This window comes from Equus asinus, chromosome 5 (genome assembly GCF_041296235.1).
Source record: "Equus asinus isolate D_3611 breed Donkey chromosome 5, EquAss-T2T_v2, whole genome shotgun sequence".
Lineage (NCBI taxonomy): Eukaryota > Metazoa > Chordata > Mammalia > Perissodactyla > Equidae > Equus > Equus asinus.
In genome coordinates, this window is record NC_091794.1 from 27,782,857 (window position 1) to 27,798,249 (window position 15,393).

General features: G+C 47.7%; 1 long non-coding RNA gene across 1 annotated transcript; it reads right to left on the reverse strand.

Moving 5' to 3' along the window:
- Positions 1–11,889: 11,889 nt before the first annotated feature.
- On the reverse strand, positions 11,890–13,660 carry LOC139045243 (uncharacterized). The gene is made up of 3 exons (XR_011503210.1): positions 13,402–13,660; positions 12,703–12,857; positions 11,890–12,325 (listed from the first exon to the last, which is right to left on the reverse strand). It is a non-coding gene; the product is annotated as an uncharacterized lncRNA (long non-coding RNA).
- Positions 13,661–15,393: the final 1,733 nt, after the last annotated feature.

The window sequence follows — 15,393 nt, forward strand, 5'->3', positions numbered from 1 at the left end:
AGGAAATTCTAATGAAAGCTTTTGCCCTCTTAATTAATTACATATTCTTGGCAAGTGGGGCAGGATAGAAGAAAAGAGAAAGATTTCTCTAAAGCTGTAGTCCCAAAGTTATCCAGCAACTAGATCCTAGCCTGCTGGAGAGAAGTCGGCATTGCGGTAGAGAGGAAAACCAAAGAAAGGAGGAGGAGGTATCGATAAAGAGCCTCTGATAGAAATGGTAGGCTGGCCAAATCCTCATCAGAAGGGGAAGTGATTCCCTTTGTTCCAGAAACCCGGCCTGGGTCATCCGCAGGATCCTGCTCCTGCAGGTGGTTGGGTTTACTGTGAGCAAGAGCCCAGCAGGGCGCAACTGAAGCAGGACGCCGTCTCAGAGGGAAGGAACGCTTTTCGCTCAGACTGAGCTCTCATTGACCCCGGCTCCAGGCACCGCGGCCCACGTGACTGGATTCCTGTGGGCACCGAGCGCTAGCAGAATTCTAATTGTGCAGATCCCCAGAACAGCTGCAGCATCCCGCGCCAGGAGCTCCAGACGTGTACTTCCGACCGGATGCCGGCTCAGCACAGCCCTTCACGCTCAGCCCTGCAGGCAGCCAGCGGCAGAGATGAACACACAAGGCCTCCCACAGAGAACTGGCCCCCCACCCGACCTTTTGCTCTCTCTGGGGGTCTCCACCACTTTCTTCCTACAGACCCAGGGAGCACGGTCTTTTCTTTCCAGCTGCCACCCCCTCTCCTCCCCCTTGGGGTTCCTTTCAACCCCACACTGGATTCACAGGAGGGCACAGAATTTCCCAGCTTTTCCTCCCTGTCCTGATGCCCCTGACTGACCCTCAAGCCATTTCATTGCTGCGAATGCCAACTGAGATAGAGAAGCTCCTAATCAAATTACAGATGAGAAGCAGATTTGAAATTTTTTTAATCTCAAAATATTTGCATTTCTGAAAAGAGCAGTGATTTTTCTCAGAAGATGCTCGGCGCCTGGGCCCGTCTCACTTTGAGATCTGCTGTCACAGAGATTCCCAGGCAAAGCCCTGGCCTGCGTCCCGCCAGAGGGGGCCGTGAAGGCTCTCCCGGCCTCAGCAGTGCTCCTAACTTTCCAGGGCCAGTCCCGGCTCGCCCGCCGTGTCCCCCGAGGGAGAGCAGCTGCCCAATCAGGAGGCGGCAGAGCCTCCAGGTCAGTCCCTTTCTGGGAAGACTCACGGTCTTCCAAGTTGTGTGACTTTGGGCAAGTCGCTTGACCTCGCTAAGCCTCTCGTCTTACCTCGTCTATAAAAAGGGGATAAAAATATCTACTCTGCACGATTGTTGAGTTGATTGAGATTATATACATAAAGTATCTGGCACCCAGTAGGCTTAATAAACTTGGTCCCCTTCTCCCTGGGGAACAGCAGCACCCGGAGAGCAAGGCCGCGGCAGGACAGGCCTGTCCCAAGGCCCAGGCAATGGGCCCGCGCTCACTGCGGCAGGTGCCCCGGCTGGGCCTTTCTGCCAGAGGCCGCAGCTCTCCTGTTCCAGCACTGGAGGGGCGGCCAGCAGCCATGGGGGTCTGCCCAGCACCCAGCCCACCCTGCTGGGGGAAGAAAGAACGGCATTTCTAACGCGAGCATTTAGCTTACCTCTTTCCTCACAGTCAGGCCAGGTTCGCCTCCTCTCCTGCCTGTCATGGGGACCGTGGTGAGGTGGAGAGCACTGCCACCGTGAGGGTTCCCCTTTGCCCATCAGAGGGGCCTCCTTGACGGGGGGCTGGCCTGCCTACAGCTGGGCTCGGGCCACTGTTCCTCCTCCAGCAGGCCGCCCACTGGGGTGACTTCAAGGTCTCAAACCCAGAACCTCTCCTTCATATCCCAGCACCCCCAGGGAGGCTCTCTTTAATACTGTAGCTAAACAGCCAGCACGTTTGTTTCCTTTTCCCCAGCAGGAAAAGACTAAGCAATGAGCTCAAGGCCCGGCCACCCCGAGACGCCCCGTGCCTCTGCAGGAGCTCCCCATGCAGGCCTGCCGAGATTGTTACCCCTTTCTGCCTTGATTTCTGTCTCACATCGTTGGTAAGGCACACGCAGGGTGACATCTCCAAGAGTTAGTCTGTGTGTTTCCCTCAGTCTGCCCTCTCACTGGTACCCAGGACACCCTGGTCCACACTGACCAGAAACACACACAGAAACCACAGAGCTAGAGCGAGGGGAAGGCTCAGAGTGTGCTCGAGGAGCAGATTTTCTTCTCCCGGAGACTAGACACAACCGGGCTTGAGGAAGCAGGAGGCGGCCACTGGACCCAGACAGGAGGAGTGGAGACGCCTGAGTTCTTGAAGTCGGGGAGAGGCAGGGAAGAAGGGAGCAGATGGAAGGGCACTCAGCGCGGGGCTCGGCGTGGACTCCCCCCCACCACCAGCGCTGGGCACTTGTAAAGCCTGGAACAGCAAATGGTGGCCTCCGGGGCCAGGAGTAGGGATGAGGCCAAAATGGAAAACCTCACTCCTGAACAGAACCAGGTGGAAATTTCTCTGTAAGTAAGAGCACTGATGGATTCTGCACTGCTGAGGGGTTTGACTGTGGTGGGCATGCTCTCCTCAAAGGAAGGAATTTCCAATGGGAGAATCCTTTAGAAAAAGCTGGAACCGTTTTAGCAAAAATCCTCAATTTATCAGCACAAAACTAATTGAATTTCTGGTAACTGGGATATCTTTTTTGTACTGTTTTTAGGAGAAAGAAGTAAATTATAAAGACTCAAAAACAAATCAAGGATTTATTTTTTAAAACAACAAGATATCAGCAGCTTCCAAAGACTCCCCTGGCCAGTGCAAGCCATCCCCACCATACTTTTACAATAGGAACAATCGACGCTCGGAAGGACGACCCTTGAATCACTAGGTTATCAAAGGAAAGTTTCAGTCCGCTCAGCTGCCAGAATCTCTATTTCCTTTGCATTATAGTGAAGTGGAGCTTGACCGTATTTCTAAATTAACTGCAAGCCCTTTGAAATTGATTTTTCAAGAATTCTAGCATCCTTTGGATAAAGGCGACACTGTATATAAATTGAATGTATTGCACATTCAGGAATGAGTTACTCTTTTTTCGAAGAACCTCATGTCGTCGCATCCTGTAGACATTTGACTGGAATGGTTCGTGCCAGTGGTTCTCAACTGGGGGGTGGGGACATTTTTCTCCCCAGGGAATATCTGGCGTTGTCTGCAGACATTTTTGGTTGTCACAACTAGGGGGTGGGGGCAGGAGCGAGAAGCTACTGGCATCATGCTGCTCAACAAGCTACAATGCACAAACTAGCCCCACATCAAAGGAGTATTGGACCCAAAATGGCAATAGTGCTGGGATTAAGAAATCATGGCTCACAGTGATGCAAAAAGAACATATACTCCTAGTGAGGACCAGTAGAGTAGCTGTCCCAAGGCTACTCACAGCCCTGAGGGACGGGCTCAGAGGCCTGCCCCGTCGGCCACTGCTTGGGGCTACTCTCTCCTTACCCAAGCTCTTAGCGTGGTTATATGATCTAAATCCAGGACATTCATGTGCAACGAAACACAACAATCAGGATGTCTAGCTGCTCTCTGCTGGCAACAAGGACACTGAGTTGAGCCCAGAGTGGAACATATGGAATTGTTCCACCAGGACCTGAGACTGAGTCCCGACGTTCGTGCACGTCTTCCTTGGGCAGGACTGGGAGGGTGCGGCCAGGGTTCACCTGGATGGAGCCGCCTCTTCTGGCTTCCGCTGGCAGCCAAGTCTTCTAGTGACCAACATCTTGTTTCTTTGGTTTCTGTTAACGCCATCAGTGAAGCCTGACTTCAACCTGGGGCCAGAGTCCACTTAAGATGATTGCATTACTTGGCTCTGATTCATGCATTATGTTTAATGAGTGGATTAATTTTAACGCAGGATTTTCCTGATCTGAGAGCAGAGGGAATTATTTTGAGAAGCCACCTAATCTATGAGTGCCTGGAGGTTGAATAACTAACATGGTTTACTCTAATCTAGTACCAGTATTTGTGAAAAGTGTTAATATGATGCAGTAATTAATAAAATATAGGCAATTTAAAGAGTGGTCATAATTCACAATAGCTTTTTGTCAGTATGTATTTTCTCAATCAACAGATACTAAAAGTATAAATATTATTGTGTGGGAGTAGGTCTGGGGAATATTTTGATGATAAAAATGAGGACTTATACTGGAAAAAGTTGGGAACCACTGGTTTGACCCTCAGAAAGTTAATTTCCCTTGTTTCTTAGTTCTTGGGCAGGGAGGCACGCACCCCTGGGTTGCCCTCCACCCCTCACCACCGTGCACTCTGCCTGCTTACTCTGTCTCCAGGGACACATTGTGGGGAACAGGCTTAACCCCTTGCATGCTTTACAATTTCTAAAACATTTTCACATGCGTATCTCATGGGCTCTTCTAACTGCCGGTGAGGATGGTGGAACAGGGGTGACGACTTCTGCTTTGAGGATGAGGGCAGGGCTCGCAGACCTCATTCCCCTCAGGATCTACAGCTGGCAGAGCTGGGACCTGGGCCCATCCTCTGACTCAGGAACCAGAGCTCTTTCCACTCCCTTCGCATCAGTAATGAACCCCTCTGGAGGGTTCTGCTCCACCAAACTCCATACTCCACTCCATAGTAACTAGTGGATGAAGAGAGCCAAGAAGTATTTAAGAGCTTTGATGAACTAGTTGTTTCACATACTTCTGAATCTCAGTTGATTTATGAGAATCGCACAAAGGTAAAAAAAAAAAAAAAAACAGAAAGTGATGAAAAAGTCCACGTTCAGTGCCATGGAAACCTAAGCTTTCCTTAGGGTTCATATTTGGTACAATTTCCTGAAATTTCCCTTGAGGGTTCCAGGTGATCTTGGGGTACTCTGAACCTCACATGCTAAATCTGAAAAGTAAAAAATGCTGAACTAGATTAGATATTTCTGGGTTATTTTGTCTCCAACATTCTACTAGTCTAAATCTGAGTTCTATCAACAACGTCAAAGGAAGAACTCTCTAGGATAAATGAATGTTTCGTTACCTTTGTTCTTGAGACATCCATCATTCATTCACTCATTTAGTCGTTCAACAAACATTGCTCAAGTGTTAGGTTCTGTACAGCGTGCAGACTTGAAAAGAGAAAAAGTCCATTGAACACAAACCCATGCAGCTAGCCTCTGTAAGGAAATCAAGAACAACTATAGGAAAGTCATTATAATTGGCTTACAAGTGATGCTTAAACCACTTTTGACCAAAAGTTAGGGCTCTTCTATTGGAATGTAAAGTATGCAGACGAAGACATTTTCCTGCGAGTGACTCAGAAATTCTCTGAATTGTAAACAGGCTCTCAAATGACTATAGTGTTTAGAGAAAACTAGTCACGGACTCTTTACCTTCAGTTCTTTGTGACGAGAATCTACAATCTCATAAAAACTTCAAAACAGGTTCCAGGCAACTATCTCAAGGACAAGAAAAGAAAATTTGCTAGATTTAATCTAGAGTCTGGGACAGAGGGCTGTCCACGAAGGGACATTCTTCCTGTCTTAAAAAAAAATTGTACACTACAATTCCATTATTCATACAATATCTTTTCATTTGATCAAAAAGTAACTACGTTTTATTTGTAAGGGGGTGTTGGGATTGATTTGGCAAATGGAAACCAAAGAGAGATTTCTAGATGGATATTTTCACTTTCACTGTGACATGGAAGATGAGAAAATTAGGCAGGAAATTACAAAAGCCTGTGACACAAAGGAGGAAATTACTTGCGTGGTACCTGTGTGGAGAGGGTGCACTGAGAAGGTGCTGCAGGCAGATAAGTGAATTCTGTTTCATTTCTGAGCATCACTGCCCATGCCAACATGAGGTGCCATGCCCCGAGCAGGGCCACTAAGGGGGGTAAGATTCCGTCCCTGCTTTAGAGATGCTTGTAGTCCAGTTGGGGGGAGACTCAGCCAAATAACTGGACGGCTCCACCTCAGTGCGATCAGAACCTAATGGGGCCAGTACTCGGACTGTGGGAGCACATAGGAGGCCCCCACACCCAAGCTGGGGGTCTGTGCATGCTGCCTGGACAGGGGTTTCTCTAAAGTGCTTTCCACTACTGATATTTTATATGTGGCTCTGAAGAGAAGAATAAGCAGAGAATCTCAAGGTGTGATAAGAAATCCTTCAGGGGAAAAGCCAGGACACGGCCATTCTGTCAAATCCTCTAATACCTTTATTCAGTTACCCTTGGAAAGAAGAGTCAGGCAGACACGGAAGTTCTGCGGTCGGCAACACCTTGCTCCCAGGTTTGCGCAGGGGCTCAGGGAAACCCCAGGGATGTCCGCTGTTCCCATCAGCAGTGCACTGGGCCAGAGGGTGTACCACGGCGGCACGAATGTTTGCTATATTGGATTACAAAGCCGAGTAATTGCCATTTAAGTTTCAAGTAATGGTGAGGGCATTCGTCTGTGCTTTCATTCATTTGTACAGCAATTAATTTGTACCTAAATTAACAATAAAAATGGTTACGTGATCCAATAATGTAAAAATCATAGCAGGGAAAAAATAACCTCGTCTGTCTTACCCTCCTAGCAAGGCCAAACCCCTTGTTTCCCCGCCCGCTGTTGTTTGCCTCTCAGGAGAAGGTCACTTTCAGGCAGGCAGAGTGGGAACCTGGTGTGCATGCTGGCCCCTGTCAGGGGTCCAGCCTCCAAGGCCACGGACAGGAAAATGGGATTTGTGTGATGCAAAGTATTGTTGACTTGAAACAGTACAGGCGGGTCACTGCTGCAGCCTGCTCCCGGGGAGGCCAGGAAACAGGCCCTCTGGAACTGTTTAAGGCAGAGATAGACACAAACGAACCCAGAAGATGTTAGCACAGAATTAGCAAACTGGGGTTCTTGGGCAGCATATGGCTAGCAGACACATTTTGTTTGGCATGAAAGGGTTTTTAAGTTTTTGGATTTGTTTCCAATGTTTAAAAATTAGGATATTTTATATGAATATTCAGATCTCCAATTCTCTTGAAAAGCTGGAATATTGTTTGCACTACATTACATGCCTCCCTGGCAACACTCGCCTGGAGCAGAGTGGTCACTGTTCCCTTTAGTCAGGCAGTGCTTGCCAATTTACTGTAGTCCCCACCACTCCCTAGTGTCCCTATTGCCCACATCTTTCGTTATTAACTTGCATGACTTGCGTGATTTGAGTGTGACTCCTGTTTTAGCATTTGCCTAGTCACTTACAGAAGTAACCCACTTTGGTCGCTCTTTATATAAGCTTCACTTTTTAACTTCCTGGAGCATTTTATTTTACCAGTTTGAATGTCTTGGCCATAGAGGCTGCTCTCTGACCAAAAGTCTTACACTTGCTGCTGTGTTCTTTGGTGTTGGCATTGAACCTGTTGCCACAGAACTATAAACCTATCCAAAGGAAAGTTACACTAGAGAGCAGCTTATCCACCTGCCTCATTTAGGAACTGAGGCTCAGAAAGGCCAAGTGACTTCTTCGAGGTCACACAGCAACTTGAGACAGAGCCAAGATTAGAACTAGCTCTAGCGATTTTCCTACTACATTTCAGCCCCTACTGGGGTGCTCAGTTGTGATACTGTGTGTCCCAAGGCAAGAATATGATGTCCCACGTCATTGTGCAATCTTCCCACCTTGGATAAGTTTGAACAGCGTAGGCCTGTTGGGCAAGGCTATTTGCTCTCTATGATGGCCCCTGATGAAGGGCTGCCATGTTCAAACTTGGTTTCTGATCCAGTCTGTTGACTTCTGAGAGCCTTGAACCAGGAGTGAGGCCAACTAGGTTCGAGTCCCAGCTCTCTCTCTGAGCAGCTGTACGATCTTGGGTGAGTTTCCTTGCCTCTCTGAGTCAGAATTTCCCAAGTATGAGACAGGAATGCCTGCCTCACAGGATGTTGTGATGATCACAGGACAAGACAAACATGAAAATTCTCAGAAAAATGGAAAAAGTTAGATAAATGCAAGCTACAACGACAGGCTAGTGGGCTTAGCTACAGAGAGTGTCCAAATTCCCTTGTTTTGCAGGTGAGGCAGCGGAGGCCAGCCAGCTATGGGCAGAGTTCAGATTAGCAATGGGGTCTTGTGTGGTCCCTGTCACTGCCCCAGTTGGACTCACAGATCCCAGGTAAGCCATGTGGGCCCAAGCACATGGGCAGCAGAGGACGTACCTGGAGGTTAGGAAACCCTGACTTCCCCTCACTTGGGTTTGTGTGACCAGAGTCCCAGCCTCAGACCCAGAATCATGACCCGACTCTCATCCTAAGGGCAGAGCCCCCCACACTTGCTGGCGGCTGATTCCTAGGCTATGAACATGGACTCAGGAGACATTATCCTGTGCAAATGAACACTGCTTTTGCAAATTTGTGGAACCTGCCAGCTCTCTCAGTTTAACTAGATCTCTGCAGTGACATCCAGACATGTTCTGCATTAAATTAGAGCTGGTAATTTCAGAGGGAAACAGCTCTGAAATGGCATGAAAGACAAAAATCTGTTCCTTGAAAAATGACACCATATGTGCCTGCATCGCTGCAGTCAGGGTAAAAGCTTCTCCTCTCTTTGCTACTCATCAAGCCGCCAATGTTAATGTCAGATTTGCAACAGCACCGTATACTAATGGAACCCAAATGAGCTCTAAAATTAGCTTTTAACAAGAAACTGGAGGCTAGCTCAAGGCAAGCACATTCCTCTGACTGTGAGAGACGGAAAGTGTTTTAGCAAAGCAGTCACATATTGATGTTCTCGAGCCTCAGAAAAGATCACTCTTTGCTCTGAGTGAAATGCCCAGGAAGAATTGTGCGCGGCCTGCTGTCTGCCTTTGCATCAGGAACTAGCAGCTTAACCTGCAGTTTTACGAAAACCTTCCCCCAGACAAAGAAGCCATTGGGAGGCTGAAGTGTGGGTGAGGAGCAAGAGGGATTTGGGGGGTCAGACCTGAGTTGGGGACCGGGTCCTAGGAATGGCAGTGTTCTACATTTTAGAGTACGTTCCATCATCACAGTTTATCTAACACATTTAGAGAACTCAGAGACTACAGACAAGCAGTGATGGGAAATATTTATATGGATATGGAATATTTAACAGCTGAAACTGATCATTGTGAATTATCTTCCACCATCCTGAAAAATTAAGGACTGAAAAATTTTCTAAAGAACATTCCACCAATAGTACGATTTCTGAGAGTATTACTAGAGAGGTAAATTCCATTCACAGGCCTCAGTCCAGCCGAGTTTTTGCTGCCTCTGGCTCCCCGAGGGCCTCAGGTTGAAATCTGAAGGTCAGTGGGTCTGCGTTGTAGAGGCTGCTGTGTTTTTGGAGTTCCCTGCAGGGTTTGTGGATGAGGGCTGGTAGGAGAAGGAGAGTGGTGGAGGTAGGAGGAGTGGTGAGAAGCACTCAAACCTACCCAAGGGAAAAACAAAAGAACTAGGAACCCGAGTAAAGATGCAGCTGGGGAGCAGCAGGAAGACGGCATTAGTGTAGGTGCGAGGAGGTTTGAATCAGGCACTCTCCCATCAGAAAAATCCATCCAGTTTTTGCAGATGAAGTGTCCGCATTCCCATCTACTCCAGGAAGCAGTGAACTCCCCTTTAGCCAAGGAGCACCCCTGGACCTGACATTCGGGGCACGTGAACTCAATGCAGCTTCACGTCCTGAACATGAGTTGAACACTGGTGGTTGAGCGTGGGAGTGGTTGGGCTAAGTCCTCCTCTCAGCCTAACAGAGCTCTGTCTATTGGGGTGATAAGATGGGTACAGAGATAACCAAAATACAAGCAAGAGGGGCTGAGAGTTCTGAGGAAGGGCCTGAGAAAGTGCTTTGGGGGTCACAGATGAAGGAGTGATTCGTTCTGCATTGTATCTGGCAAGTCTGCACAGAAGAGGTGGCCTCTGAACTGGGCCTGGAAGGATGGGTAAAAATAAGTTACAGGACTTTTTAGACCATCAGAGGCCAAAATTCTAAGCCTGTTTGTGAAGAAAAAGGATGATATCATGGAAAAAGTTCTGGCTTGGGTTCTAATCCAAGCTCAGCATTAAAAATCGCTATGTATTTTCGACCAATTCATTTAATTTCTCTGGCAGTTAAACAAGACAGTGGATATGAAGGCAATTTGTAAAAGATAAGATGGTACACAAATCCTGGTTCTTAGTAATGATGCGTGTGCAGCCTCACAGGGTTGTTATGAGACTTCTTTCAAAGTGCTATTCAAAAGAGAATTATTATTATTAAAAATTCTAGAATCTTCTGGCCCCAGAAAGAACTGAAGAGGTAATAAAGGTTGATCGAATTATCAACAACTGAAGGAAAAACTGAAGCCCAGAGCACGTTGTATTAGGTTAACTAGAATTATAACTGACAGAAACATATTTCTTATCAAATAAAAAAGAGCCTTTTAAGTGAGACAAATATCTAGTTCTCTAATGATGTTATAAATCAATTCTTAAGATGAAGAACTTGCTGTCATAATTGCTCATTTTTCTTGGTCCTGCTTGGCAGGACAAATCTCACAAACTCACAACATTTTGTGTCAGTACAGACAGATGCATCTTCCCCGATTCTCTCTCCAGTCCAGGATCTGTAGCGCAAATGCACCAACACTGGCGAGCATGGGTTTGCATTTTGTCTCTTGTCTAAATCTGCCAAGAGCGTCATGAGGTGATTTCTTTCTTTCTTTCTTTTTTCCTTCCTTCCTTCCTTCCTTCCTTCCTTCCTTTCTTTTTTTTGGAGGAAGATTATCCCTGAGCTAACATCTGCTGCCAATCCTCCTCTTTTTGCTGAGGAAGACTGGCCCTGAGCTAACATCCATGCCCATCTCCCTCTACTTTCTGTGTGGGACGCCTACCACAGCATGGCTTGCCAAGCAGTGCCAGGATCTGAATGGGGGAACCCCAGGCCAGCGAAGTGGAACATGCACACTTAACTGCTGCACCACCGGGCCAGCCCCAAGTGATTTCTAATAAACCTTACTCATCAAAAAAACAAGCTCCCTTTGAATATATCCTTCAAACTCAAGAGGGACTCCCCATTAAAAACAATGACCACCAACACAACTCAACAACAAAAAATTAAACAACCTGATCAAAAATGGGCAGGAGACATGAACAGACATTTCTCCAAAGAAGCTACACAGATGGCCAATAGGCACATGAAAAGATGTTCATCATCACTGATCATCAGGCAAATGCAAATCAAAACTACACTAAGAAATCACCTTATACCCTTAGAATGGCAAAAATAACCAAAACAAAAAGTAACAAATGTTGGAGAGGTTGTGGAGTGGAGAAAAAGGATTCCTCATACACTGCTGGTGGGAATGCAAACTGGTGCAGCCACTATGGAAAACAGTATGGAGATTTCTCAAAAAATTAAAAATAGAAATACCATATGATCCAGCCATCCCACTATTGGGTATCTATCCAAAGAGCTTGAAGACAGCAATCCCAAAAGTCCCATGCACCCCTATGTTCACTGCAGCATTATTTACAATAGGCAAGACGTGGAAGCAACCTAAGTGCCCATCAAATGATGTGGATAAGGAAGATATGGTATATATATACAATGGAATACTACTCAGCCATAAAAAAGAATAAAATCGTCCCATTCACAACAACATGGATGGACCTTGAGGGAATTATGCTAAGTGAAATAAGCCAGATAGAGAAGGACAATCTCTGTATGACTCCACTCATATGAGGAATTTAAACATGCAGACAAAGAGAACAGATTAGTGGCTACCAGGGGAAAGGGGAGGGTGAGGGTTGGGCACAAAGGGTGAAGGGGTGCACCTACAACACGACTGACAGACAATAATCTACAACTGAAATTTCACAAGATTGTAAACTATCATAAACTCAATAAAAATTAACTTAAAAAAAAAACGACCACCACCACAAAACTTGATGGCATGTAATTGGGAAGTGTACTGGTTCACTCAGGAAGCCATAACCAAGTGCAACAGACCGGGATGCTTAAACAACAGAAGTTTATTTTCCCACAGTTCTGGAGGCTGGAAGTCCGAGAGCAAGGTGTCAGCAGAGTTGGCTCCGTCTGAGGCCTCTCTCCTTGACTTGTAGATGGCCGTCTTCTCCCTGTGTCTTCGCACGGCCTTTCCACTGTACTTGTCTGCGTCCTAATCTCCCCTTCTTATAAGGACACCAGCCATACTGGATTACAGCCCACCCATAGGACCTCATTTTACCCTAAACGCCTCTTCAAAGGTCCCATCTCCAAATACAGTCACGTTCTGAGGTACTAGGCGTTAGGACTTCAACATACGAATTTGGGGGGCTTGATTCAGCCTAGAAGAGGAAGGCCTCAGGATCTCACATAACCTCTGAAAACATAAAAAGCCCATAGATAACATCTACTACGCCCGTGGAAGACAAAGACACTCCCACCTTCTCCTGCCCAGACTGCACGCACCTGTAATATGTGTTTTGCCCCTGTCCCCAGGAGGCTGTGTGTGGCCCATGCAAAGGCACAAATGGCACAAAGCAGTACCTCCCAGTTAAAGCAGGCCTGTGGGAATGGGTTGGGGGTGGGGGGGCTTGTCTGTCAATGTTAAGGTCAGCTGTGCTGGCATCTGAACAGCCGCTGCTGGAGCAGTGGGAAGGAATGGGAGAAGGAGGGAGGGGAGCCATGCAGCGTTTCCCGGAACCATGCTGGTTCTCCACCCCCTGACAATTTTCTTCCTAAAGCAATTCCTCCTACCTGGTAGGAAATCAGGGAGCAGATCCGGAGTCTCTGGAGATCTGATCCCTCCCCTCCCAAGCCTCGTAGACAGATGACATCTGATCGGGAAGACAGAGATGGAAAACACTGTTTCATCAGCAGTAGGCTATGCCCTTTCAGATTGCCAAAGAAACCTGCAAAGAAAAACAAGCGTGTTCAATCAAACACCGCCCCACCCCGGCCCCCCTGCAGTCGGGGGGCCCTGGAGTCTGGAAGCTTCCCGATTTTCCTGTGGGAACAGTGGGTGTGTTTTGAGGCACGCTCCAAACTGCCTGTAATTTTCCACCTGTGGACCTCCCTGACAGATACAAGCCTAAACAGGAGTGACAAAGGGAGCCAAGGGAAGTGCAGCTTCCAGTCATGAAATAGGGTCACCTGGAGACACCAGGAACGAAACCAGTCCTAACGAGGAGCAGAATTACAGAGTGCCTCCCGCATGCCAGGCACTGACACATACCATACGATTTAATCCCCCCGTTCTGAGGGGGAGACGAGGAGGCCCAAGTCCAGCAAGCTTAAACAGTGTACTTCCCCAAGACCAACAAAGCTAAGGGACAGAGCTGAGGTTTGAACTGAAGCTGGGACAGCTGTTCGTAGTACTGAGCTGCCTTCTCGTGCCCAGGCTGCTGGTAACAGAATGCCACAGGCCCTGTGGCTTCCCATGAGGGCCTACCATACCTGAGGGGCCACTGTCACTGGAGTCGGCACCAAAGGGTCCTCTCTTCTGCCTCTGCCAAGTGCAGCCTCCCATGGCCACTCAGTGCCCTGCTCACAAGGACACACAGAAGGCCCTTAACAAAGGGGAACTGAACTCAAGTATCCTTAGGTCATGACATAAGCCACACCAGGTCACTGGGACGGATGCCAGCACCCTGGTTCTGAACAAAGTCACTGGGGGACCAGGAGAGCCCTCACTGGATGGCTGGAGTGCTGGTCTGTCTGCCACAGACGAGTAGTCAGCTTTCATCCTGCAGGGTGAGGAACAAAGGAAGTGAACACAAGCAAATTTCCAGACCTGGAAGGAGTGGCCCTCTGTGATCTACAATGCTTCTCTTTTCCCCTTTTCCAATGATGGTGCTTCATCCGGGCTCTCTACCATGATTTCTAGTCTGAAACAGCAACTTAATCAAAAAGACAGACAGTGGAGGACAGTCATGCCCCACACTGTCGCTGTGTTCTTTTAGAGATCATTCCCCGGTCACACACTTGGCCTCTCTAGCTGCCAAACTGGGCAAATAATGCTGACCACCTCTTTCCCTTAGGGGAAAGAAGAAAGTGTTTACATCCAGCAGAGCTCGGAACTCCTGGAGAAAAGTATTAGATAAACACGGTACCCGTCAAATAGAATCTGGGCTTGTTTTCACTTTCACTGTCAAACTGAAATACACAGCGTTTCAAATGTGTCCCCCAGAGCTTTAAAAGCCTTTTTCATTTCCTGAGCGCTTTGGGAAAGAAGGTACTAATGTGTTTTAGAAAACTGTATTTTCTGTTTTGGAATTTGGAATCTCTGGATAGGTAAGGGAAAATCAGACTAAGAAATCAATCTAGTCAATTTCTGCTCACACGCGCACAGACCCTCCTTCTTGGCAGGTGTCGATCAAAGTTTATAGAAACACTGCCAGTCTGGGGGAAATCCTGCTTCATCCTTTCATCCTCATAGAGAACAAACATTTTTTGCTTTTCTTAACCGAAACTAGTTTCTTCCCCAAAGCCCTTTCTAAACAGCTATTGATTTTCCCCAGCTTGAATAGGCCATTAATAATGCTGGGTCCTCAGGAGTCCCTTTAATGCTTTACCTTTTTTCAGGGTTATATTTGCTTGGGGAGGCCCTCTGGGGTCTGCCTCCTAGTCGCAGGTGAGCAGTCCAAAATGGGCTTTCAAGGTGATTCAAATCACAGCCACATCCCAACCTGGGTCAGGGGGTGGTGGGTAAGCTTGCCTGATGCCCACCATGCTCCCAGCACCTTCACCCACAGGCAGGTCCAATCTGAGTCTGGCTCCTGCTCTCAGTGGTTTGCCAGCATGAAGGCACCTGCTGAAGAGCTAGCTGGAAACTAAGGCGAGATCTGCTAATAATAAGAGGAAGGACTGTCCCTCAACCAGATACCTCATAGGCATCTCCAGAAACTCTTTGGCCTCTCCAAAGGCTGTTTGTTTCAGCCCCGGTCTTCACTGCAGTCACCAAATCTGTGTGGGCCAGCAACCTTCCCCTGGATGTGACCCCACAGTGCCTCACCTCAAGGCCACTCATTCACCATCAGTCCTGGGGCTTCCTTGTTGACCCTGACACATAAAATACCTCGGGACCTGCCTGGTGTTCATGCCTGTGCCACGTGGAGGAGTGGAGGAATTCATGCCCCGTGGGCCAAATGTCTCCAATAGGAGATGGGAGCCAGCAAATACGTTCTCCTCTCTTCCTCCTCCAGACTGAGATGGAATGGTGTATATGGTTGTTGCATGGCTCTCAGAAGAGGGTCTCAGCAAACGAGCAGCTGTAGTTTATACCAAGTTGTGGCCAGCTTGAAAACATGCCCTTCTATTGGCTCTCTCTCAGCCTCACTCCTCTCTTCTCTTCTGCTCCTTGGGATTGCACCCCATAATAAAGCACGTTTACTTCCTTGGCTTGCTGAGGAACCCAGGTGACAGTCCTTTATGAGGATGTGAGCATTT